Source organism: Camelus bactrianus, chromosome 21 (genome assembly GCF_048773025.1).
Source record: "Camelus bactrianus isolate YW-2024 breed Bactrian camel chromosome 21, ASM4877302v1, whole genome shotgun sequence".
Lineage (NCBI taxonomy): Eukaryota > Metazoa > Chordata > Mammalia > Artiodactyla > Camelidae > Camelus > Camelus bactrianus.
The window spans coordinates 23581249-23606044 of NC_133559.1; the positions used below are offsets into that span (position 1 = coordinate 23581249).

General features: G+C 44.5%; 1 protein-coding gene across 2 annotated transcripts in view; it reads left to right on the plus strand.

The window, feature by feature from the left end:
- Nucleotides 1-294: 294 nt before the first annotated feature.
- BRINP2 (BMP/retinoic acid inducible neural specific 2) overlaps nucleotides 295-24796 on the plus strand; it is a 107662-nt gene continuing 83160 nt past the window's right edge. Inside the window, exon 1 of one of the 2 annotated variants that reach the window (XM_074349834.1) lies at nucleotides 295-856. The gene's annotated coding sequence lies outside the window, so the exon portion shown is untranslated. Of the gene's footprint in view, nucleotides 1329-24796 lie in introns of both variants that reach the window. The other variant, XM_074349833.1, reaches the window with a different exon arrangement.

The following is a 24796-nucleotide window of genomic DNA, read 5'->3' on the forward strand; positions in this document are numbered from 1 at the left end:
GAGACAGAGAAAATACACTTTGAGATAAGTATTCTCACTTGGGGGCTCATTTCTAATTAAATAATTCAGGACCGAGACCAAGAGGCTAAAATGCACAGCACAACAGAATAAAACCACGAATTAGAAGGAAAATGGCTCAAATGGGTCCCTATCTCTGCAAGTTCTAGTTAAGCAAACAAACAAAATGGTCTGGGACAAATGATTATTGTAACTCAAGAAGATTAGAAGAAAATGTAATTAGCTCCCAAGCTTCTTCCTGTTCCTCAGCCTTCTTCCACTCTTCAACTCCCCAGCCGTGAATTTACCCAAGGCTCCCTTTCCCACACCAAAAAAGTCCCTGCTGCAAAGCTGGGAGGGTTAACAGAGCTGGTACCCCAGCCTGCCAGCTAACCAAAGGAGACAGCCGGTGAGGCCCCGAGCCCGCCCCCTGCCAAGCCGCCCAACCAATGGGCGCCCGCGGGGAGTGTGGCGCTGCGTCCCATTGGCTGCCCACCTACGTGCATAAGAAAGCAAGCGAGAGGCAGGCAGGGCAGCATTGTTATCTTAAGACACTCAGCTGGAGCCTGAGTCTGCAGGTGAAACTGCTTAGGTACCAGCACGGAGTCGGAGCGGGGACGCGCCGGGCTGCAGCCTGGGATGGAATCCGCCCGCCTCGGACGCTGCTCTGCTCGCGGCTCCTCGGGCAGCGCCTCCGCTGAGCTCGGAGGATCCCGTTAGCACTTGCCCAGGGATGTGCACCTGCCGTGCGCGGCGAGCGCCCGGGCAGGTCTGCAGGCAGCCGCGGGAGCGGTGAAGCCAGAGGAGCTGTCTCTGCCCATGTGCAAAGCAGCGATTCCAGGAGAGAGACAGAGGGCAGGTGAGTCTCTTTAGAGTTGGAAGGAAGGCAAGATCTTGGGTTTCTCATCGTTGGAGGGACAGGAGACTCCCCGGGTCGGGTTTGGCACTTTCCTTCCCTCTCCACCCGCGTGCGCCCCGGCCCGGCGTCGAAACCCCACTTCAAACATGCTGTGGGTGCCGGGAATCCTTGCTGCTCAGCTGGAAGGCAGCAGGCAAGTGGTCTGACGGCGGCGGCGGCGGCGGCAGCAGCAGCAAAGCGGGGAGCAAGAGAATTTGAAAAGAGACATCCGCTCCCTCTCACACGCCGAGGGGGAGCCATTCGCGTTCCCCCAAATGAGAAGGAGCCACAAGAAATCATGAAGTAAAAACTTTGGAAAGCAGCCACTGGAGATGTTGCACAAAAACCTGGAATCTTTTAGGAGTCTCCTCCCAATCGGTGAAGGTTTGGGGAGCAGCTGATACAGCAAGGAGAGCTCTCGCAAGGATTCAAGGTAACAGTGCAGGATTTTGATGATTTTCTTCCATCCCCTTTTCGTTGTCTTTTTGGTGTGTACCTTGGCAAGGGGATCATTTTGCCCTCCAACAGCCCTCTTGCCCTGGCGCCTGGCAGTTGCAGGCAGAGGGAATGATCCCCTCTCTTAGTTTCTGTCTTGTGAAGCTGAGCAGTGGACTTTGGGGTTTGGCAGGAGATCGTCCTGTTATTGCCGCCTGGTGTTGCATGGCCGTCACACGACTTGGGCACTGCCTCTGACCTACATTGCTTTTGCCTGGTTTAAGTCCTCAAAGTTAGTGCAACTCCCATTAGCTTCAGAAAATCCAATTGGGCTGCATAATTGCAGAAGATGACGAGGACTTTTGCCTGCCCAGCAGATGCTGAACTGAACTGTACCCGGTTTGCTACGGTTGGGATGGACCCCAAAGAGCTGAGGTCATGATACATGGTACACAAGTTCGCAGATATTCACATGTTCGTAGAGCTATATTCACATGTTCATGGGGCTCTGGGGCATGCCTGTAGAGGCCTGTCTCTTTCTCCCATGTACATGCAGCCAAAAAAAAAAAATTGATGAGTGAACCCTGTAGGTTGCAAATTGTCTCCCCAGGGTGGTGGCGGAAACCCCATTGATTGAGTTGAGCCTGGCAGCGTGCTGGAGACACTGGGGAGAACATTGCTGTCCTGGAAGGAGGGGTGTGCTGGGATTATCTGGCAATCTCGATTTCTCTCCCTGGTTTTGTGATCATTTGAGTACACGGTCTAGTCCTGGTTATGGTTCGTGTGTATTTGTACGTGTGTGTCTGTGCTCACAGCTGTGTGCAGGGAGCTGGCTGCCGACAGGAGAAGCATGCATGTGCAGCTCTATTCCAAGGCCCCAGATGCCTGGAGTGTTCCTTCCTCATAGGAACATGAACTTGGGAGCTGCTGTTCTAGCCCAGAGGAGTTTTCTCCTTACCAAGCAGTCCCTCTGCATGGTACATATTTATCCAGGGTATACAGACCTGAGCCAAATATTAACTAATAATCCAGCTAATGTCCTGTAACATGATTGAACAGACCCCTCCGTAAAGAACTGTGTGTGTGTGCTCTTCCCGGCTCTGGGAGCCGGGCGCCCTGAGCAGGGACAAATGTTTTGTTAAGAAGGATAGCAGTTATAACAGTCCAGGCTTCTAGCTGGGTGATCTGAGTCTTATCCAGCAGGGACAGTGATCTGTCATCAGAGACCAGTCAGGAGGATAGAAGGTATTTTGTAAGTCAAGTATTTCAGCCTCTGTCCTTCTCCAGACATGTGCGTGTTGAAGGGACGCGCTTTCTGACCATGCTCTCTAGAATACATGCAACGCCAGTATTAACCAAGCAGCTCGAGTGTTTTACAAAATCCCCTGGGGGGCAGTCTGATGACATCAGGCAACAGCAAATTGATGCTGGAGTTTGTGTGTTTTCCCTCCTGACTTCACCCAGTTATGTGCATGTTATTTGTTTAAGGCAGGGCCCTCCGGAGTTCCCTCCCAACCAGAATAAGTTGCTTTGCAGCATTAGGGGCATGACCAAGCAATGCTGCCACCAACGATCCTAAAATCTTATCAATATCATAGCTGCTGCCTACTCTGGGGAAGGATGCATGCCTTGCTTCTTTGAGGCGGGATACGGTTTGAGTGGGTACAGAGCCTGGACACTGTGAGATGTGTGAGGAAAAGGAAGCAAATGTTAGATCATGGTCTCCCATCCTGGCTCCAAAGGGTTTGACAGCTGTTCTGCAGCCATGGAGAAGACAGAAGCATCCCTGACTCTTGCTTCTCCCTCCTCACCCCAAAATCGGGCTGGTTTTGTCTCCTAGAATGGAATGATGTGTGCTGCAGTGTGGCCACAGGAGAGGAGGGAAGGAGGGAAGGGCTGGGGAGGGAGGCGGGGTGCCACTCTGCCAGCATTGGGCCGGGCTCATGGATGGGGACCATCTTCTCCATTTTGGCCCTTGAGATCATCCTCTGAGTTTTCCTTCCTGGTTGCAAACAGAAACTCCTAACAGGTTGTTTACTGAGCAAGGCCAGAGGGCAAAGAACATCCCTGCGTCATCAGCTCCTTCTGATACCCTTTCCCAAGACACAGGCTAGCCACTGGGGAGCATTACACACACACAAAAAACCCATCCCCTCTGAGACGGTGCTCCAAAATCCCTCCCCAGCTCACAAACAAGAGTTAATCTGGAGGGACTCAAGATATCTGCGTGGGCACTTTCTGCTGACTATGGGATGCTTAGTGTGGAGGTTTCCTGGTTAGTGTTCTGCTTCCCCCACTGTGCGGGTTATTTTTGGCGATTCAACTCTTTCTCTTAAATAACAAGACCTTGGATACATTTTATAATGGCATACTTTTCCAAAGGGCTGGGACCATTTTAGGGAGCTTATCTAATTACGCCTTATTGTCTCATTTATCTCTGATTACCCTAAGAAGTCGAGCTAGAATGATGGTAGCCTCCTTCTTGGAAAAGGGAGGGCAGAGGACCTTGGAAAGAGGAACTGTTTTACTCTGGGTCTCACAGCATTTAAGGGAACCTATGGAGTGGGGTCCGGGTCTTATTGCTCCTAAACCAACCCCAGACTCTACCGACTTCTAAGGAATGGTTAATCCTAGTAACTCTGATTTGATTCAGCTGTTCTGTACTTTGGAATGGGAGATTGCAGTGATTTGGGCTTCGCCTCTGGTGCTGACGTGAGGGCTGCGAGGGATAAAAGTCTTATAAAGACTCTGTCTTTGCCTTCAATTATCTTACATTCTAGTTAGGAAAATAGGCTTACCTCTGGAAAAAGGGTAAATGACAATGTGCATTCTCAACAGCCATTCAGTAGAAGAGATTCACGGGGCTGACCTAATTAACCTGCAATTGATTGGTTATTGGAATAATGAGAGCTCTTGATATTCCAAGGAGGGAGAATTTGAGTTCTGCCACGGGGGACAGGGTGGGATTCGGTTGGAGAGGGAGAAATGGAGAAAAAGATTCCAGTTGACAGAGATGCTAACTGCAGCACAGCTGAGAAGGCTGGAAACTTCGAGGCTTTCTTGTTTCCCTGGGGTGTGCCCTCAGCCTCTTTTCAACTTGGATCCTGGAAACAGCATACACCTGGGTTAATTATTTGAAGCGTCTATTGGCCTAGAGGAAGCTGTCCTCGGACCAGGCAGAGGGCTCTGAAATGCTGGATATCTCATTAGGCCTTGCAAATCACCTGGCCTTGCACCCACCCTCCAGTCTAATCCATAGTTTATGGGGAAAAATAGTGCTCAGGGTCAGGGAGCTTCTCAACAGCATGTCACAAATTTTAGAGAAAGATATTGGGGGAAAGCAGGCACATTTCAAGAGAACATGAACAAATCTTCCCGTATTTTTTTTAGAATCAGAAACTCCTAGGAGAGAACCTTGATTTCCCTTCATTTCCTATTTCCCCACCCAAATGTCCCCATTGGGGTTTACTTGGAGCCGGCAAAATGCCAGAGCCCTCAGGCATTAAGCACTGAGGAGATTTTCAGTCTTAAGATTCTTGAGCATGCCCATGTACATAACCTCTTATCTCCCCTCCTTTTCCCTTTTAATAAAACATACGCTGTAGCAGTCACCAAGGAACAGACCACAGAAGCAGGCGGGGTGGGTGCGGTATCGCCCGCAGCGGTGCCACGAGGCCCTGTGACTGCTCAGCTGAGCAGCAGAGGGGAGAGGCGGTCTGGCCGCCCGGGCAGCACCCAGGAAGGGATAAGGATCCCAGACCACCAGGAGATGGCCCTGACCGCTCAGCCAGACACATGTGCTCCAGCAGGGAGACTTGTTTCCTAGAGAGAAGGTCAAGCTAAAGCATAGGTCCTGTGAGAGAACTGGTCCAACCGTGTTCATTGGTCTTCACTGGGTTTGAGATATCTGTTCACTCTCCATGTGACTGGTTGATTGGGTGACCCCATTCCAACATGGACAAAATTCCCATGAGACACAGAGAGTGGAATGACTTGCCTAAAGTCATGCCATCATTGACTCTCTGGTCAAGAGGAAGATCCCCAAGAACCTGGTCTGCTTGGTTGCTTAGCCCCAGGAGTTCACTTTGGGGACAAGTCCTGAGGGAGCTGTACTTTCTCTTCAAAATTCTCCCCTAGGCCTTGTTGTCACCTTTGCTTTCCGTGTTAAATGACCCTGAAGCTGGTCTTTGGGATGGAAGCCTTTTTTCTTTATTATTCACAAGTACCCACTGCCATGTGTAGGGGACTAAGGTAGCTGTCCAGGGCCATGGGTGTGGGGTCGTGATTGTTGGCTAGAGCCTCTTCTGTCTGGGAGTGAAGAGAAAGGCTGCTCAGTTATGGTTCAGACGGGGCGCTGGGCTGGATGGGTCTCATCTGCCCATTTAGGGTGCAGGCTGTTCTCTCTTGAAACTGTTGCTTGGCGATGCAGATGGAAGTGAAGTTGAGTAACATCATTACAGCATGGAATCCTCAACTGCTAGTTCCATCTTTCCTATCACTGAAGCTCGCATGAAAAGCACGTTATGTCTGGAATCCTGGACAAAGCAAAGCGTGGGCAGTCTACCACCTCACAGGACTGAGCTCTGCCCCGCCCTGCGCTACTCACACGGTGGCCGCTGGCCACTTGGGGCTCTTGAGCGCACGGAATGTGTGTTGTAAGTGTAAAAATACACAGTGAACTTTGAAGACTTAGCTTAAAGGACAAGAATGTAAAATATCACTGTTTCTTTCCATATTGATCACACAGTAAAATGATAGTATTCTGGGTCCCTTGGGTTCAATAAAATATATTAAGATTAGTTTCACCCATTTCATTTTACTTTTTAATGTGGCTGCTAGAAAAGTTAAAATTCTACACCTGGCTCTCATTCTGTTTCTTTTGGGCAGTGCTGGTCTAGCCCTGCAGAGGAGTGACAGGTGGTTTGGAGAAAGGGCAGAGGCAAGGAACAAGAGGAGCCAGAAGCATAAAGAGAGAACATGGCGGGAGGGATGGTGAACAGATCTGAAAGTGTCTAGGCATGTACTTCTGAGATCAAAAGTTAGGGAGGGCACAGATAGCTCACACTGCCTTCTACTCGATGGCTGGTGACCTTACCGGCTCAGACTCAGCCCTCTCAAAGCTGTTGTGGAGCATGGCAGCTCCTGGGTCTCATGCAAACGATCAGCAGGTAGGAGGCCTGGAAATTCTACCCTAGTATTTCTGAGTTTCTGCCTGGCAGTAGAAATAACTGAATAAATTACCTGTAGGGTCTGGACACAGCAATTGGGATCAGCAGGGTCTGTTTGATTTCCAGATCCCCTTCTCCCTTCTTACCTCTACCATGTTATCATCTTTCCTTGGGAGAGTTTTCCTTGGCACCAGACATGTTGATGGTGTGGTGGTGAGAAAGAAAAGTCACTGTTGGGTGTTAGAGATTCTTTTGTGGACCTATCAGTAAGAAGTATGGGGAGAAGGCATCATGACTGAGTTGTATTCATTAAGTTCAGATTGGAACATTGCCGTTCACTCATTGCGATGATCTTGTTATTTGTTGCAAGAAGGTTTGGCCACAACTGGAAACTCCTCATGCTTGCTCAGCTATTCTGTGGTCTGCAAAGTGCTTTACAAGCTTCCCCTCATCTGATTTTCACCACACCCCTGAGGGGTGGTTAATATCGCCATTCAAATTTTTCCATGCTCTGCCCCCAGTTGCCTTTATTACTTTATTATCTGATCTCTCTCTTTGTGTGCCCTTCATTCAACCTCACTTAATCAGACTGGTCTACTTACTGTCCTTCAGTGTTCACTACATAAAGTGAGGCTCATTACCTCACGGAGCCTCAGTTTTATCATCCATAAAAAATTGCTCCTCTCAATGTGTTCTAAATATTAAACAAGATCAAATATATAAGGAGTCAAACCCAATTCCAGGCACATGATTGATGCTCAACAAATGTCAACATCGTTCCCTACCGAAGGTCTTCACTTTGATGATCGCCGTTCAGGTGTCCAAAGGTGAGCTCATGATATACCCATTTCACACAGAAGATGACTTCCCTCCTGCCCAAATGCCCTACTTTGGTTAATGGGACAACTGGTCCCCCAGCAGCAACATTAAGAAATATGGGTTGTCCTGGGCTCTGCTTTCTCTCACACAGCCCCCCACAGCCAATCAGTCCCTAAGAATTGACAAGATCAACCTCCTGATGATTCCTTCAAGCCATGCTCCCTCCTCCACCCTCCTTCCCTCCACCGCTCTCCTTTGTCAGGTTCTCATCTCTTCTCACCTGAACTTCCCCAAGACTTGGTTCCCCTGTCTCCTCCCTTGAGGGTGAGCCAGCCCACCCCCATCCTTGCAGCCAGGGTGATCTTTCCAAATGGTAACTTTGATTATTGGGATTCTCCAGCGACTCCTCACTATGGTCAGAACGAAACCCAAGTTTCCTAGCATCACAAACAGGAGGTCCTTCACGGGCCTGTCTAGCAGCCTCTCCAGGCATCTCTCCACTTCCCCTCCTCACTCCCGCTATCTGCAACTACGGGCGGTCCCCTGAGTACTCCAAGGCTGTCTGATGTGTTGTGGTGTTTCCCTGGAGAACCTTCCCTTGTCCTGTTCTCTGCTTCCTGAGGGTTACTGAACTTCAGGGCTCTATAGAGACTATCTCCTCTGCAAAGACTTCTCTGAGACTCTGGGAAGGAATCCATTGCCTCCCCCTCTACCCCCTGCACGTCTCACGCAAACTCATTTTGTACTGCACCCACCGCGCGGTAGTGATTTGTGTATCTGGCCCTCTCCTGCACTCAGGGGCCGGGCTGGGACTGGGGTTCTAAGATGTACTTCTCAGGAACTATTTATTGTGTATAATATGAGTATGTACCGGGTACTCATCTTGGGCAGGCGTTGTGGGTTCTGCAGTGAGCAACGGATAAAAGCCCTGCTATCAGGATGCTTATATCCTAGAGTGGGGACAGGATGAAAATTGTAATAATGAAGATTATTGACATTGCTGATCATGCTAACACTTTAGTAATCCTTATGTGTCAGGCGCCATGCTGAAGGCTTTGCATTCATTTCCTTCCCCTAATGATTCTATAATTCCCTCTTTTTAATTTTAATTTAAAAAAATTTTTAATTGAAGTAGAGTTGATTTGCAATGCTGTGTTAGTTTCTGGTGTACAGCATAGTGATTCAGTTATACATATCCATTATTTTTCATATCCTCCTTCATTGTAGGTTATTACAAGATATTGAATATAGTTCCCTGTGCTGTACAGTAGGATCTTGTTGTTTATATAATTCTGATTTTAGTAAATCCTGTATTCCCATTTTACAGCTGATAAATTGGAGACCCAGCAAGGTTAAACAGTTTGTTCAAGGTCACACAGCTCGTAAGTGGAGTGGCTAGCATTCCAACCCAGTTTTGATCCTGAGTCCACATGGCTTATGACTGTGATGTCCAGAAAAATGAACATGTAGACAAAGAAGTAAGTGAGAGAATTTCAGGTGCTGAGAACGAAAAATATGAAAATAGAGTATGGTAGGAGAGGGACTGAGGCAGTGATCAGGGAAGGTCTTTTCCAGAAGGGAACATTTAACTGGAAGCTGACTTGTCAGTTGAGGAAGGTGGAAGTCCCAGAGTGGTGTAGGATCTGGGCATCTAAAAAAGAGAGACTGTGGACTCTGTAACCAAGACTCTAGCTGCTATGATGACCACCCCTAACCATTGAAGGTAGCAGACTCAGTCCCAGGGGAGAGGGAGAATGTCCTGGGGAGCAGCAGGTTGTCCTGATGTTCACAAACCTCTCTCCCATCAGTCTACTTGTCCCTTCTGTTCTCTTGGGTTAAGACCTAGCTCGCGAGACATCTGGTTTACCACAAAGGCAGACACTGTGGACACACACACACACGCGCGCGCATGCGCAGGTGGGTCCCTGCGCTGCTGAACCACTTTATCTCAGTTCTTTCCTGTGAATGACGTCACTCAGAACCTAAGTGAAGTGACAGGCACAGCAAACAGGCTGGAGACAGAGGCTTGAGTGAAAGGGGAAAAGAAAATGATTTTTTAACAAGATGAGAAGTGAATTGGACTGGAGGGAGAAATGGGAATTTGATCTGGCAGGGGCATACAGAGGAGGGTGCTACTGAGATGCTGACAGTTGACTGGGATGGCGGCTTGTCCTCTATTTCTCATATATATGTATATGTATAGACATATACATACATGCAGGCATATATATTCACACACATGACCCACCACATATATAGACATACATACGTATGTATCTTCTCTATGAATATTTCTCATAATAAAGTTAAAAATTAAATGATTTGGAGAGCAGATGAAACTTGGGTGAGGCAAATTCACATCAATTTAATATATATCTGAAGCCTATTTTATGATAAAAATTGTACTGAGCTTGTTTTAGTTATATTATCTCATTTAATTTTTATTACAGTCTTATGAAGTACGTATCATTCCCATTGACAGGCTGAACTTGAGGAAAACAAAGCCCAGAAGAGCCGACAGCCAACCCAGGGCTCTTGCCGCTGCACCATGCCCTCCACCTTCCACGCAGGGAACTTCTGAGAGTCAGCAAGGCAGGGAGAAAAGGCCCCTGATTTCTGGGTCAGACAAACTGGGGCGTCAGTCTAGTTTTGGTCACTTACTAGCTGTGTGACCTTGGATGCGTTCCACAACCTCTCTGAGCTTCAGTAGCTGCATGTAGTAAAATGGAGAGGATAGCCCCTTACGTTATGAAGCACAGACATCATGAAGATAGCAGACAGTGAATGAAAAATACAAGCAAAGTACCTTCCACACAATGGGCACCCAGAAAATGGCAGCAGCTGTGGGTGTGTCCCCAAGTATTAAAGCTCATGGGACATGGAGTTCCTTGGAGAACAGTGATGGCATTTAGCTGTGGTCAGTGAGAGTCAGGTAGTAGCTTGGGTATTTGCTGTTAGATGCCAGTGCTTCAGGAGCTACCCGGCCATGGTTGCCACATGCCTGACACCATGAGACATGCTTTCCAGGCATTGTCTCATTTAATCATCTAACAACCCTCTGAGAACAGTTATTATCTTCTGTTTATGGATGAGGAAATTAAAGTTCAGAGAGGTTAAATAACTAACCCAAGGTCACACAGCTTGGAAGCAGCAGAGCTAAGATTTGAACTCAGGTCTGTCAGATCCCAAAGCTCATGCTCTTTGACACAGCTTTTCAATATGATCATTGTCTTAAGTCACATCTCAGGTCATATCCAGGGGAAAGGGCACCTTTGTCAAGGTAAGGGTAACTGCTCCGAGATCTAAGCTAAATCAGGTGTGGGATGGAAGCATTGTTAGACCCTCAGGGTATTTCTGGAGCAGGCCAAGAGGGTTAATGCTTGTTCAAAATGCTGTAGAGTTTTGAGTGCAGTGCCTTACACATACTGGGTACTTAAGACATGTGGACTAAACATTTATGTGTCTCTGTTTCTGAATACAGGTGTGTTTCATTTTTAAAAGAGCAGGCTTTCAAAACAAATGAAATAAGGGTTGAGTGTCCTTAGACTTGGAGGAAAGGTTTCCCTGAATTACACAAGGATATTTTAGCAGTGGTTTTAACCTTAAAAAAAAAAAAAGCTGTAGAAGACGCTAATCAAATAAATCCTTACCTAGAACCCCAATAGATGAAGCACACAGAAGTGGACCTTGCTGATGGGAGCAGGCCTGAGGGCATGGAACTCCCCCCACCTGTCACTTCTCTTTCCTCACTCGCAAGTGGTCCTTGAGGCATCTCCTTGGAACCAAAAGGCTGTTCAGAAACACATTGAAAACTACTGCACTACAGAATTCCTTCAAAAACCAAGACTTGTAATTCATTTAAAACAACAGGCAACATATCTAAAGTTGATTTTAAAATGTAAGACTCTCGCCAGTGCTGACACACCTGTGAAGTTCAGGGAGCCTAGGACATATCTCTCTTGTTCTCCGTGTCCTCGGTGATGGAAGATGCATGGAATTCAGTGCCTATGAGCAAATGCCTGCTGTGTGGCAGACACAGGGCTCGGCACGTACGGACCAGCTATGCGATCTTTGAGTCAGCTCTCACAACCCCCTGTGAAGCTGATACCGTTATTCCCATTTTGAAGATGAGGAAATTTAAGTGCAGAGGGGTTAAGTCAATTGCACAGGATCTCACAGCTAGAATGACTAGTGGAGGTGGGATTGAAACTCAATCATAGAATGAGCTAGAGACCTGGAGTCTTGCCACCAACCCCTGCAGCCTATTCAAGCGTGGATCGCGAGGAATAGTGCCTCTCTCAAAGTTTCTTACTTTTTCCAGTATTCTTCTTTTGTAAGATTTTACGGAAAAACTCTGGACCCTCTAACCCTCAATGACCTTGCTTTCATAGGGCTCTCAGGTCTCCCAGGAGCCAGGCTGTCGTCCTCCCTCACTTTCTTTTCCCTTCCTCAGCTCCAACCTCAGGGAGGATCTGGCCGTCAGGGTCCAGCCCCAGTGGCAAGGGGGACCTTGGTGATGAGGGGGGCCCTGCGCTGTCCATCACTCTGGGGGTCTTGTGCGGTATCTTGAGCATCCATCCTGCTGAGTCCTGGGAGATTCCCGCTCAGGTGTAGTGCAGTAGCCTGGAGACAGGGCTTCCTGGAAGAGCGCGGGGTGGGGCTGCAGAGAGAAGTCCTTGGAATCCCCTTGAGGTATACGAACGCTTAAGTACTCAGTAAGGAGTGCGGGGCGGGGTAGGGGGGCAGTTAATTTCTGCCTCTCCTCCACTCATCGATCAGCCATTTAGCGTATTGTAAGTACGCCGTCAGGCGGGAGCAGGGGAGGTGGATGAACAGTGGTCTGGCGGGTGATGGGATCCTCGGGGCTCCCCGCACGCGCCTCTTTCCCTTTCTGCAATCTTCACCCTTTGGGATTCGCGCCCTGCCGGATAACGGAGCAAGGTCAGCATCCTCCTGAAGCCTCGGGGCAGTGGAGACCCCTAGAGGCAGAAGGCTGTGTTACAAGCCCCCTGGCCGAGGAGGCGCAGGGGAGGTTCTTGCCTGGAGGTCGCTGAGGAGTGGCTGGAACCTTTTTTAAAGCCCTTGCATGTAAGGACAGTCCCGGCAAGCTCCATAGGGACATCGGAGGAAGTGTGTGTGTGTGTGTGTCTTTGTCTGTGTGTGTGTGTCTGTGTGTGTCTGTGTGTGTCTGTGTTAGAAGCAATGCTGTGGTCCTCCTGGTCCTCCTTCCATCCTTCTGTCCTCCCTGCCCCATCCATGCAACTCCCCACCACTTCCATCAAAATGATGTCTTTTCCTCAGGGCCCTTCGCACCTCTCAGTAACCTGATCAACTAATTTGTGCTGAAGCATTAATGACTAATAATGATTTAATGTGCTGCCCTCTCGGTTAACACTTGAGCATTTCAAAAGAGAAATTCAAATTTTAAACCAAGTAGGAGACAGCGTTTTTTCCCTTTGGAGAGGAACTGTAGGCCCCTCAGAAAGGACCATACAGACAGCTGCCTAGTCAGTCCTGTGTTGCATCACTCTGATCTTAGCACTGTCTGGAAGCCTTATGCAGGGGCTCAAGCGAAATGTCCCAAAGGCTTGCTCTTATCCACAGTCCTTAAAAACAATGCCTTGTGCTGGTGGTGGGAGAACATAGATGAGCTCATCTCCTCCTCTTGCTCCTCCAAAGCTAAATGTGGATTTATTTGACTGAGAGGAACCCAAGGCAACTGAGCCCATGACAGTACTCACAAAACCTTCATTAAGAAGAGAAACCAGCAATGTGAGAGTTCACCTACGTGCCTACTGATGTCTCAATATCATGTCTCTAGGGGTTTAATGTGCTTTCTTTCGCTCACACATCAGATGACCTAGTCATTGAAAGCACAGGCTCAGGGATGATTAACTTGGGCACAAGTCATTGGCAAGCTCTGCCCTGTGCTGGCTATATGACCTTGCCACATTATTTAACTATGTAAGCCTCAGTTTCCACATCTGTAAAATGGATGTATTCTGTACTCAGATCACAGGCTAGTTTTGAGCATGAAAAGACATAATTCAAAATTAACACTTCCTGTAATGAGAGTGCTCCATAAGTGACAGTTCTTTTTCTTTATCATCTTATTTTTTAAATTTTTATGATTTTTGACCTATCCCAAACTTTCAGTACAGGACAGTGATGTGTTTATTACTTAAAAGCAGATGTAGCAGTCTGGCCTCCTAGGTGTGGTTGGTTTGGTAATGAACTAGATTTCTTTCCAAGTGACAGCACTGTATGAGGTTTTTTTTTCCCCCTTTGCTTGGTTTCTTTGAATGTATCTCGAAAATGCAGTGAGTAAAATGGATTTGGCAGTGACTTTAAAAGACTTAATGCATTTTGGAAAGAAGAAAACAACAAAAACAGGTTTTGTTTCTGTGATGTATGGTTCATGGGATATGACAAAAATCCATTTTTACACTTAGGGAAATTGGCTAATTTTAAAACAGTTGACACATGCCGTATGCATATAGAGTCGTGCTAGATTTTGCTCAGGCAAACAACAGAGGAACACAGGGCCAGTGATGTCTCCGTTAGGGCTTTCGGCGGTTCAATTCTTATTTAGTGGCAGCCCTGCTCCATGTAGGAGAGGACAGTAAAACAGGAAACGGACTCACTGTGGCCTCAGATGCTGGAGTCAGAGACTTGATCATAAAGACACCAACAACCAAGCTTGGGACACAGACACCGTGTTTTCCGGAAATGAGTGAGAATAGACTTGGGAACCTACCAATATGGCAAGCTTTATGTGCAAGAAAGCGAACAGTTTATAAAGATCTTATCTGGTTAAAAGGTGAAAATGATGCAAAGGATGCTGAGTTGTTGGGCCACCCTGATTTGGGGCCATTCCTGAGCTTTGCCTGCTCAATTCTCCTGTTGGACACATGGACACATGCTTTTTGGACTTCAAATACTACCTATAATGTCTTGTAAACCAGGATTCTCTGGTTTACAGCTCTGTGTAAATAACACTGAAAGGGAAATTCCTTATTTTTTCAACGTGTTTTTAACTACTGCTAGTTAGGACAAAGAGACTACATGTGAAAATCAAATGCTGTAAGAGTTGCACATGCAATAAGGGATGATTATGAAAAGTCTGAGAGAGGGAAGCCCTCTGTTATCCTGCTGTCCCTTCTGCAGATCCTGTCCACGTTCACTCCCTGAACAGGTCAGCCAGATACCCAGCCCTGTTACAGTCTCATGGTAGGTGTTTTATTTGACCCCCCAAAAAAGTTTTTGTGTTTTTATTTTATGTCTTTCAAGGCAATATTTAATTAGTGACTGCAGAGGGGAAAAGCTGAACAGCTCAAAGGTTTATGATTCAGGTCTGCAGGACTCAGCAATTTGACATTCTAATCCTATTATTTCTCACCTTAAACCAAACAGAGTCAGCAGGGTTGTGGGTTTGTTTTTTTTTCTCCCTTCCCCTATTCATGTAGCTATTAAGTTTCCTCTCCCTTTACTTCCCACTCTCATCCTTTGCTTCATCTGCCTTCTTTGTCCTGTTTCCTACTGCATTTTTTTTTTCGGGATATCAAAAACAAAGCAAAAAAAAAAAAATCTTCATTCGTGGCTGAGCCAGTTAAGGGGGAAGTTTATTCTTCCTCTCGCTACTCTCATTCCTAGAACGAGCCCCCTGGATCCCGTGTGAACTTGACTGCTAAGGTGACTGCAGGCAAGGCCCCACGATGATGCCAGGCAAGAGGCTGTATCCCCGGTCCCTTCTTAATTACAGACTGTAAATGCCTTGAAGGCAGGATCTGAGTCCTATTTGTCACTGTATCCCTTGCTCCTTGGCACAATACCTAGCACAGGGAAAACTTTTACTGTTTATGCAATTAAACAAACTTCACCATTATCTCACTGTACCCATTAATCATTAAAATACGGGCTTCTGGGAAGTTAACAAGTATCCTTCCTATCTTACTTATTTATTATTATTTTTTTTTGTATGTGTGAAGGGGAAGGTAATCAGGTTTATTTATTTGAATGGAGGTGCTGAGGATTGAACCCAGGACCTTGTGCATGCCAGGCACGTGCTCTGCACTGAGCTGTACCCACCCCCACAATGAGTTTCCTTCCTATTAAGGAAAATTTAGTATTCAGGATTTCTAATGTATAGAATTCCAAAATTAGGGAAGTGTTTTCTTCAAGGCTGCAGTTCTCAAAATTTAATGTGCGCCTGGGGAGCTTGTTAAAATGCAGAATCTTCAGCCCTTCCTTCAGAGTATGATCCTGCAGGTCTTGTGTGAAATTCAGAAAACTGCATTTTAATGAGCAGGTAATAATACAAAGACCGCACCACACTTTGAGAGACACCATTTTAAGGCAATCCAAAGGAAATGTTACCTGGCTCAGTTTGGTAGAACATTAATGTCCCTTAAGTAGTTAACTGGGGTCATGTAGAAGGAAAGGCTCTGGGCTTGGAAATTTGGGGAACATGGCACTCTTCCCTCTCAAACCCACCCCCTCATTCACAATTGTAGGTCACAATACATTTAGCCTCTTAAGGGTTCTGAAAAGTCCTGCAATAAAAGAATATGTTTTAACTCTGTGTAAGTAAATATTTCCAGTATGCCTTGACCTCGAAACTTTTGTTTAAGTTTATTTGATTGCTAAAAACTTATTAAATTTTGATGAATTTGTTATAAAAAACATTGCCATCGGGGAGTGGGCAACGCCTGGGAGACAAGGGTGATATTACAGCTCAGCTCTACTGCTAAATACATCTGCCAAGGACAGAATGAACACAGTGAGTGTGGAGTTGGGGGAATCACTATCCGCGGAGGTTATCTTATAGTCTGGAGGTGTGTATGTTATAATAGCCATTAAATGTTAAACATTTACTATTTCTCAGGCATGATTCTCCATTTTTAATATGTACCAACTCATTTACATCTCAGAACAAGTGATGAGTCACTTTTACTATCCCCATGCACTGAGGCTGAAACTGACATACAGAGAGACTAATAATTTGTTCAAAATCACAGAGTTGGGAAGTGGTGGAGTGGGATTTGAACCCAGGCAGTCAGCCTCCAGAGCCTATCCTGTGAACCGTTCTGCCAGACAGCCTCTCGTCCAATAGTGAGGCTCTGGAAATTTTTGCCTGGGAGGAGGGACAGCTCCAGCAGACATAACCTGTTAGGAGCCACGCTAGCTCAGTGCCTAAGGATTCCCCTCTATTCATGAGGGCCTGTGATCACTGCCCCTTATTCATCAGAGGATTTATTATAATGACCACCTGTACCTCTGAAAGATTTTGCTGTACTTAAACACAAAATGTGCTTAGCAAAACAACCTGACAATGATGATTCATGGAGAGCAATTAGGTGCAGAATTCCGTGCCTACCAAATCCCAAACTGAGTTGAAGATCTGACCATCCCGCTGACACCATACTATGGAATTCAGTAGCCTGGCCCTTACCCCCCACCCCACTCTCAGCTCCCCCATTGTTCCTAAGCATGGGCAGAATCCCTAAAGGACCAAGCTGGGGTGGATGACACAGTTCCAGTGATGGCTTTTGGCAAGTTACTTCACCTCCTTGGTCCTCAGTTTTATCATCTGAATAGAGAAAGAGGAGAGGAGAGACTCATGAATTGTTATAAGGAATAAGTTTGTATATATATGTATATGTATAATATACATTGTGTATACAGACATACATACGGTGCTTACTCACAGTGAAGGTGTTCAGCTTCTTGTTCTCACACTATGGAGGCCTGGGGTTGACATGGTGCAGTCGGAGACCTTTTCTGATCGGTACCTTCAAAGGTGTTAATTCGGGCGTAACGGGAAGCCAAAGTTATGACCCCGGGGAGCGAGAAGGAATTGAGGAGTGAGAACGAACTGACTCCAAGGTCCTACGTGTCTTCTGAAATGCATGTAGGATGTGGGTCACTGGGACTTAAAATCCAGCTAGGATTCCTGGTCACTTTAATTTCCTCCTCTGTAAAAATATGCATAGTATCACTTATAGGCATATTTCACTGCAGAATCTCTGTGTCTTCTTCATTAATGAATGCTACAGATGTGTCATGTGACAAATAAGGGAGCATTTTCCAACCCTGATTCCCAAAGAATTAATGTGTTCCAGGCATCACTTTGGACACCCTACAAACGTAAACTATACAAGCTGCTCCTTTTAAGATCAGGAAGCAGAGACTGAGACAAATTTGTTATTAGTCTGAGGTCACAGAAGTGGGAGAGGCAGAGTCTGAACTCAAGTCAGATCTGTCTAACCCAAATCGTTGATTCTTCCTGTCAGCCACTTGGGAAAGGTGTAGGAGGAGAGAAGACAGGAGCAACACCTGTGGGCTGGCTCTCCAACGATGGGAGCTTAGAAAGAGCTGCTCAGAATCATATCAGGATCTCTGGGGAGTAACGCTTCCCAGCATCCCCTTTCATACCCAAGTTCTGTGCCTCTCTTAAGTCAACTGTTGCCTGTTGTGGTACTTTGTGCCCATCTCTTTTTTTCTTCTATTTATTATTATTGTTATTGAAATATAGTCAGTTACAATGTGTCAATTTCTGGTGTGCAGCACAATGTCCAGTCATGCATATACATACATATATTCATTTTCATATTCTTTTTCATTAAAGGTTATTACAAGATACTGAATATATTTCCCTGTGCTATACAGAAGAAATTTGCTTTCTAATCTATTTTTAATATAGTGGCTAACATTTGCAAATCTCAAACTCCCAAATTTATCCCTTCCCACTTCCTTTCCCCCAGTAACCTTAAGATTGTTTACTATGTCTGCGAGTCTGTTTCTATTTTGTAGATGAGTTCATTAGTGTCCTCTTTTTTTTCTTTTTTTAGATTCCACATATGAGTAATATCATATGGGATTTTTCTTTCTCTTTCTGACTTACTTCGCTTAGAATGATGATCTCTAGGTCCATCCATGTTGCTGCAAATGGCATTATTTTATTCTTTTTTTATGGCTGAGTAGCATTCCATTGTATAAATATATCACAACTTCTTTATCCAATCACCTGTCAATGGACACTTAGGTTGCTTCCATGTCTTGGGTATTATATATAGTGTTGCTATGAACATTGGGGTATATATATCTTTTTGAATTAGCATTCCCTCCAGATACATGCCCAGGAGTTGGATTGCTAGATCATAGGATAAGTCTACTTTTAGTTTTTTGAGGAATCTCCATACTGTTTTCCATAATGGGTTCACCAAACTTATACCAACAGTGTAAGAGGGTTCCCTTTTCTCCACATCCTCTCCAACATTTATCATTCATGGAATTTTTTTTTAACATTTTTTAATTGAGTTATAGTCATTTTACAATGTTGTGTCAAATTCTAGTGTAGAGCACACTTTTTCAGTTATACATGAACATACATATATTCATTGTCACATTTTTTTCACTGTGAGCTACCACAAGATCTTGTATATATTTCCCTGTGCTATACAGTATAATCTTTGTTTATTTATTCTGCATATACCTGTCAGTATCTACAAATTTTGAACTCCCAGTCTATCCCTTCCCACCCCCCGCCCCCTTGGCAACCACAAGTTTGTATTCTATGTCTATGAGTCTATGAGTCTGTTTCTGTTTTGTATCTTTTTTTTTTTTTTAGATTCCACATATGAGCGATCTCATATGGTATTTTTCTTTTTCTTTCTGGCTTACTTCACTTAGAGTGACATTCTCCAGGGACATCCATGTTGCTGCAAATGGCGTTATGTTGTCATTTTTTATTGCTGAATAGTATTCCATTGTATACATATACCACATCTTCTTTATCAAGTCATCTGTTGATGGATGTTTAGGTTGTTTCCATGTCTTGGCTATTGTAAATAGTGCTGCCATGAATGTTGGGGTGCAGGTGTCTTTTTGAAATAGGATTCCTTCTGGATATATGCCCAGGAGTGGGATTACTGGGTCATACGGTAAGTCTATTCCTAGTCTTTTGAGGAATTTCCATACTGTTTTCCAGAGTGGCTGCACCAAACTGCATTCCCACCAGCAATGTAGGAGGGTTCCCTTTTGTCCACAGCCTCTCCAGCATTTGTCATTTGTGGACTTTTGAATTATGGCCATTCTGACTGGTGTGAGATGAATACCTCATTGTAGTTTTGATTTGCATTTCTCTGATAATTAGCGATACTGAGCATTTTTTCATGTCTCTATTGGCCATTTGTATGTCTTCATTGAGAATTCCTTGTTTAGGTCTTCTGCCTATTTTTGGATTGGGTTGTTTTTTTGTTTTTTTGTTTTTTTTCTTAAATTGTATGAGCTATTTATATATTCTGGAAATTAAACCTTTGTCAGTCACATCATTTGCAAATATTTTCTCCCATTCCATAAGTTGTCTTTTTGTTTTGTTTGTGGTTTCCTTTACTGTGCAAAAGCTTATAAGTTTAATTAGGTCCCATTTGTTTATTTTTGCTTTTACTTCTATTGCCTAGTTAGACTGCCTTAGAAGAATACTGTTAAAGAGTTATGTCAAAGAATGTTTTGCCTGTGTTTTCTTCTAGGAGGTTTATAGTGTTTTGTCCTATATTTAAGTCTTTAAGCCATTTTGAGTTTATTATTGTGTGAGGGAGTGTTCTAACTTCATTGATTTACATACAGCTGTCCAGTTTTCCCCAATACCACTTGCTGAAGAGACTGTCTTTTCTCCATTGTATATTCTTGCCTCCTTTGTGAAAGATTAATTGATCATAGGCCTGTTTTATTTCCGGGCCCTCTATTCTGTTCCATTGATCCATATGTCTGTTTTTATGCCAATACCATGCTGTTTTGATTACCATAGCTCTGTAGTATTGTCTGAAGTCTGGGAGGGTTATTCCTCGAGGTTTGTTCTTTTTCTTCAGTATTGCTTTGGTAATCCTGGGTCTTTTGTGATTCCATATAAATTTTAGGATTATTTGTTCTAGCTCTGTGAAATGTTATAGTTAATTTGATAGGGATCACATTAAATCTGTAGATTGCCTTGGGTAGTATGGCTATTTTAACAATATTGATTCTTCCAATCCAAGAGCATGGGATATCATCACTTTTTTTTTTTTAGCCTGATGCTGCTCTCTTGAAAGTAGTGTCCTTAATTTTTAATTAAAAAAAAATTTTAATGAAGTATAGTTGATTTACAATGTTGTGTTAATTTCTGATGTACAGCATAGTGATTCGGTTATACATATATACATATCCTTTTCATATTCTTTTTCATTATAGGCTTTACAAGTTATTGAATATAGTTCCCTGTGCTATATGGTAGGACCTTGTTGTTTATCTGTTTTATATATAGTACTTTGTTTCTGCAGATCCTGAACTCCCGATTTATCCCTCCTCACCCCCTTTCCCCCCTGGTAACACAGGTTTGTTTTCTGTGTCTGAGACTGTCTCTGTTTTGTAAATAAGTTAATTTGTGTCCTTTTCTTTTAATAGATTCCACATATAAGTAATATCATGTGGTATTTTTCTTTCTCTTTCTGGATGACTTCACCTCTTAACACAAAATGCTTATGGTGCATTCAGGCTAACCCACCAGCCCCAGGAGTTCAAACAGATATCTGATCTTAGTCAATGGCTATGTCAAAGGTCTCCCTTTCAGAACTTGTTCCTCTGGACTCCGAACCCTGTGATTGTAATGAGGTTTAGTGGAAAGTTCTTTCTTCCCAAAGTAAGCACACACACAAAAATTGGATCAAGCCTGATGAATCTCGAGCACAGGGTCTGGAATACAGCAGAGACAGAGCAGTCCATCCCCTGGGGCTTCGTGTAAACCTTGGTCATCAGCTGGTGAGGAGGAGGAGGGAAAGGAAAGGAGGGGAGTTTAACCAAAGTTGACCTCATAGAGGCTTTCCTGACCACTCCCATGTGTAGCCACCTGCTCTTCTGCTCGTAAGGAGTAAAATTTCTATTCCACTTATTTCTTCATATAGTGAGTGGTTATTACAATCGTGAACTCTGGGGACTAGGTTGGCTGTCAATTTATCATTGCGGGTTGAAGCTGAGCAGTGTGTACAGAGGGGTTCATAACATGATTCTTTCTACTTTTATATATGTTTGGGAAAGTTCTCTAATTAAAACCATAAAAAATAATCAAGGATTCTGGGGTGAAAGAGTCTGGAGCTGAAATTCCAGCCCAACAACCTTTCTTGCCATGTTGTCTGGGGCCAATGATTTTAATTTTCTGAGCCTTTGTTTTCTTATCAGTATAATGGGGTTAATATCTGTCTAAAAGGATTATTGTGGAAATTAAATGAAACAGTGAAAGGACAAAGTCTAGCACAGTAACAGGCCCTAAATAAGTGCTCGATAAGTAAGTATCATTGTTGTTGTCATTGTTTCTTTGTTGTTAGTGTCATTCTGTGCATTCCTTACAGCAGGTACTGTAACCCACTGAGTTTCATATTTGTTCTAACTCAATTCCAATCTCATATAATAAGAATTGCAAATATTTATTGAGTTCCCCCAAGGTGCCAGCCACTTTCCAGGAGCTAGAGATACAGCAGTGGACAGAGTAGACAAAAATTAAAATCCCTGCCCTTATGAAGCTTATATTTTTGTGGAAGAGACAGAAAAAAACAAAAATCCTAATAAATCAGTGAATTGTGTTTTTTGTTGGAAGGTAGTAAGCATTATGGGAAAAAACACAGCAGGGGAGCTTGGAGCACTAAAGGAGAGTTGCAAGATTAAATGGGATAGTCAGGGTAGAACTCAAGAGGTAGCATTTGAGCAAAGACTGCAAGAAGGTGGGGACGTGAGCCATGTGGATATCTGGAAGATGATCGCCTCAGTGCGAAAGTAAAGCATGTTGTCTAATAACTCTTTGATACCCATTTAACTCTTATATTACCTCTTAAACTTCCAAGATGTGCGTGTTTTATCCCCTGGTCGTCTCCTTGATTGCTTAGAGCATGCATTATACTCTACATTTGTGCTAGTTCACAGAGCTCCCTACTCAGTACTGTGCGTAGGTTAAGAACTTAGAAATTGTTTATAGAAAATAAACCCACACTTATGTTTCCAGAGAATCTTTTTATCATTTTTTTAAGAGCAGTAACTGCAGTGTACAGGTTTACAATAAAACTCGCCTCTTCCACCTGTACCTTTAAGAAACATTCATCTTTTCTAAGTTTTATTAGCTTGATGTTTTCAATTAAGCTAACTCATGGCAAAGCACGATTTAATTGTAGGGAAATGTGTAGTTTAAGAGAATTCTTGGAGAGGTGAAAAAGCTAGGGTGTAAAATCAGGGAGGAAGCACAACTGATGTCTCTAATGTAGTCCTAAATGTGACAAAACACTTTAAAAAGTCTTAATGCAGTTTGAGAATTACAATTATAGATTATGTGACCTTAATTAAAAGCAGTAGTTCTGGTTAGAGTTGATTCCAAAAATCCGAACAAATGACCAAAGCCTGCTATTAAGGAAGCTGAAAAAAGATCGCTGGGGGAAGAAATTCTTACAATGTAGTCAGCAAGATTTTCTGCCATGAAGCTATCTGACAGGTGAGACCTGTTTGTCAACAAGGTCCAGTTGGTAATCAAGTTCTTCAGTAAGCAAACCGCCCAGAGTAGGGGTCAGGACAGCCCCACCCCTGGCCAAGCCCCTGTCCACAGTGACTGGTGTAGAGAGATGGCAGAATGATTCCTTTGGTTGCCCCTGATCACTTCCAGAGAAGAACCAAGGCCAACAATGGTAAATTACCTTCAGGATGGTAATTTATCTTCAGGATGGTAAATTACCTTCACGATGGTAAATTGCCATCAGGCTTGTTACAGATCCAACCAGTCAGAGGTACTGATCTGTCCTCCTTAACACAGACCTACCCTGTCTGGTGCTGAGGAATCTTTTGGTTTTTTTCCTTCAAGTAGCTATATCAATATAAATGCTTCTCAACTTGGGGCCTATGCAACATTGATCATTATTTTAAACAGAGGCCTCCACATTGAGATTTTTTCCTCTGTTTTGTCCTCACAGAACTTGATGGAGTAACATACTGTACAGTTGCTTCTCTCCAGAGAGACCCTCACCAAAGCAGGTTGTCTATCTCCTGTCTCCTAAGGCAACCTCATGAATAAACCATCTTAATGTTAAGTCATGTGCATAAATAATTTAAGCTAGGCTTGGGAGGGAAAAGGAAAGGCAAGTATGTGGGACACTGATCACAGCATCAGTAGTCAGTCAGCCAAAATGTGGGAGCACCCTTGGAGCTTGGTAACAGGTGGTGCATCCATAAGGTTCAGCTGAACAGAAACTCCGTTTCATCGTATTGTCCCTTTTCTGGAACGCTGTTGACAGTGGGTGGGAACTGATACCATGCTAAGCCTCCTCATAATGGTCCTGATTTCTGCTCCTCCCTGTGGCTAACTCCAAACTAGGATGACTAGGGCAGGTTTCCTCTGGACATGGATTTGGATCCTCAACTGCCTGGAGGGGGAGCAGGTCTTCTGAATCTTTCCACTGGGCAGCTGTAGAAACCCTACAGAGAGGAGCTTGCTTCTCTTGTTTCTGATTGCATGTTCTCACTCACTTTTCTCCACTAGACTGGAGTTACGTGGCATTTAAAAAATGTTCTTTCAAGTCTATTTACCCATCTGTCTCCTAGATCCATCCCTATCCCTCAATCTTCTTCTCTTCCACATAGATTGCAAGTTTAGCTCTTTCTGCTTATGTCACACTTCTCTCCAATCTCTTTCCCTTGTTCTTTGTCAGCCAGCAAAAAAATCTCTCTGTCCCCATCTCTACAACAGCCTACACACCATCTGCCGGGGTTGGCAGGCTCTCGTTCTCTCCTCTCTTTCTTTCCCCAGTGGGAGTCAGTCAAGGAAAGCATATGAATCCCCTTTGAAGCAGCTGAAGGCAAACTGGACCCATCTCATGGTTCTTTCCTCATTAATGGACTGCAGTTTCATGGGGTCAGAAGTGAACGATGGGTACCAGTCTGCCTCCTTGGACCCAGGCAAAGAGATACACACAGGGTGTGGTTAGGAGAAGGGTCAGACAGTTTGGGTTTCAGTTCTGGGCTCTACTAGTTATGTGGTCATGAGTCAGTCACTTAACACATCTAAGCATCCTCATATGGAAAACGTAGCTGTACCTTCCTCATAGGGCTACGGTGAGGAGTAAATGAGATAATTCAGAGCTTAGCACAGTTGCCTGGCCCGTAACTGTTAGCACGTATCATTCTGTTATCCCAAACTGATGAGCAGAAGTATTTCCCTCAACACTTAAGAGAAGTATTCATCTTCGTACTTCAGAGGACCCTGGCTGTGTCAGTGTCTGTCCAGGGAGCATCACCCTCCTGGAATGTATGCCTCCATTGGCTTTTTAGCCACAGAGCACTAGTTTGCTAATCAAGGATCTTATCCCCCAAAAAGCCATATCTTAACTCGTGTCCTGATTGAAGAGGCAGTCATTTGCACCTAGAGCATTTCTGGGGCTAAATTTGAAAGAGCATCCAGGGTTTGTGTCTTCAG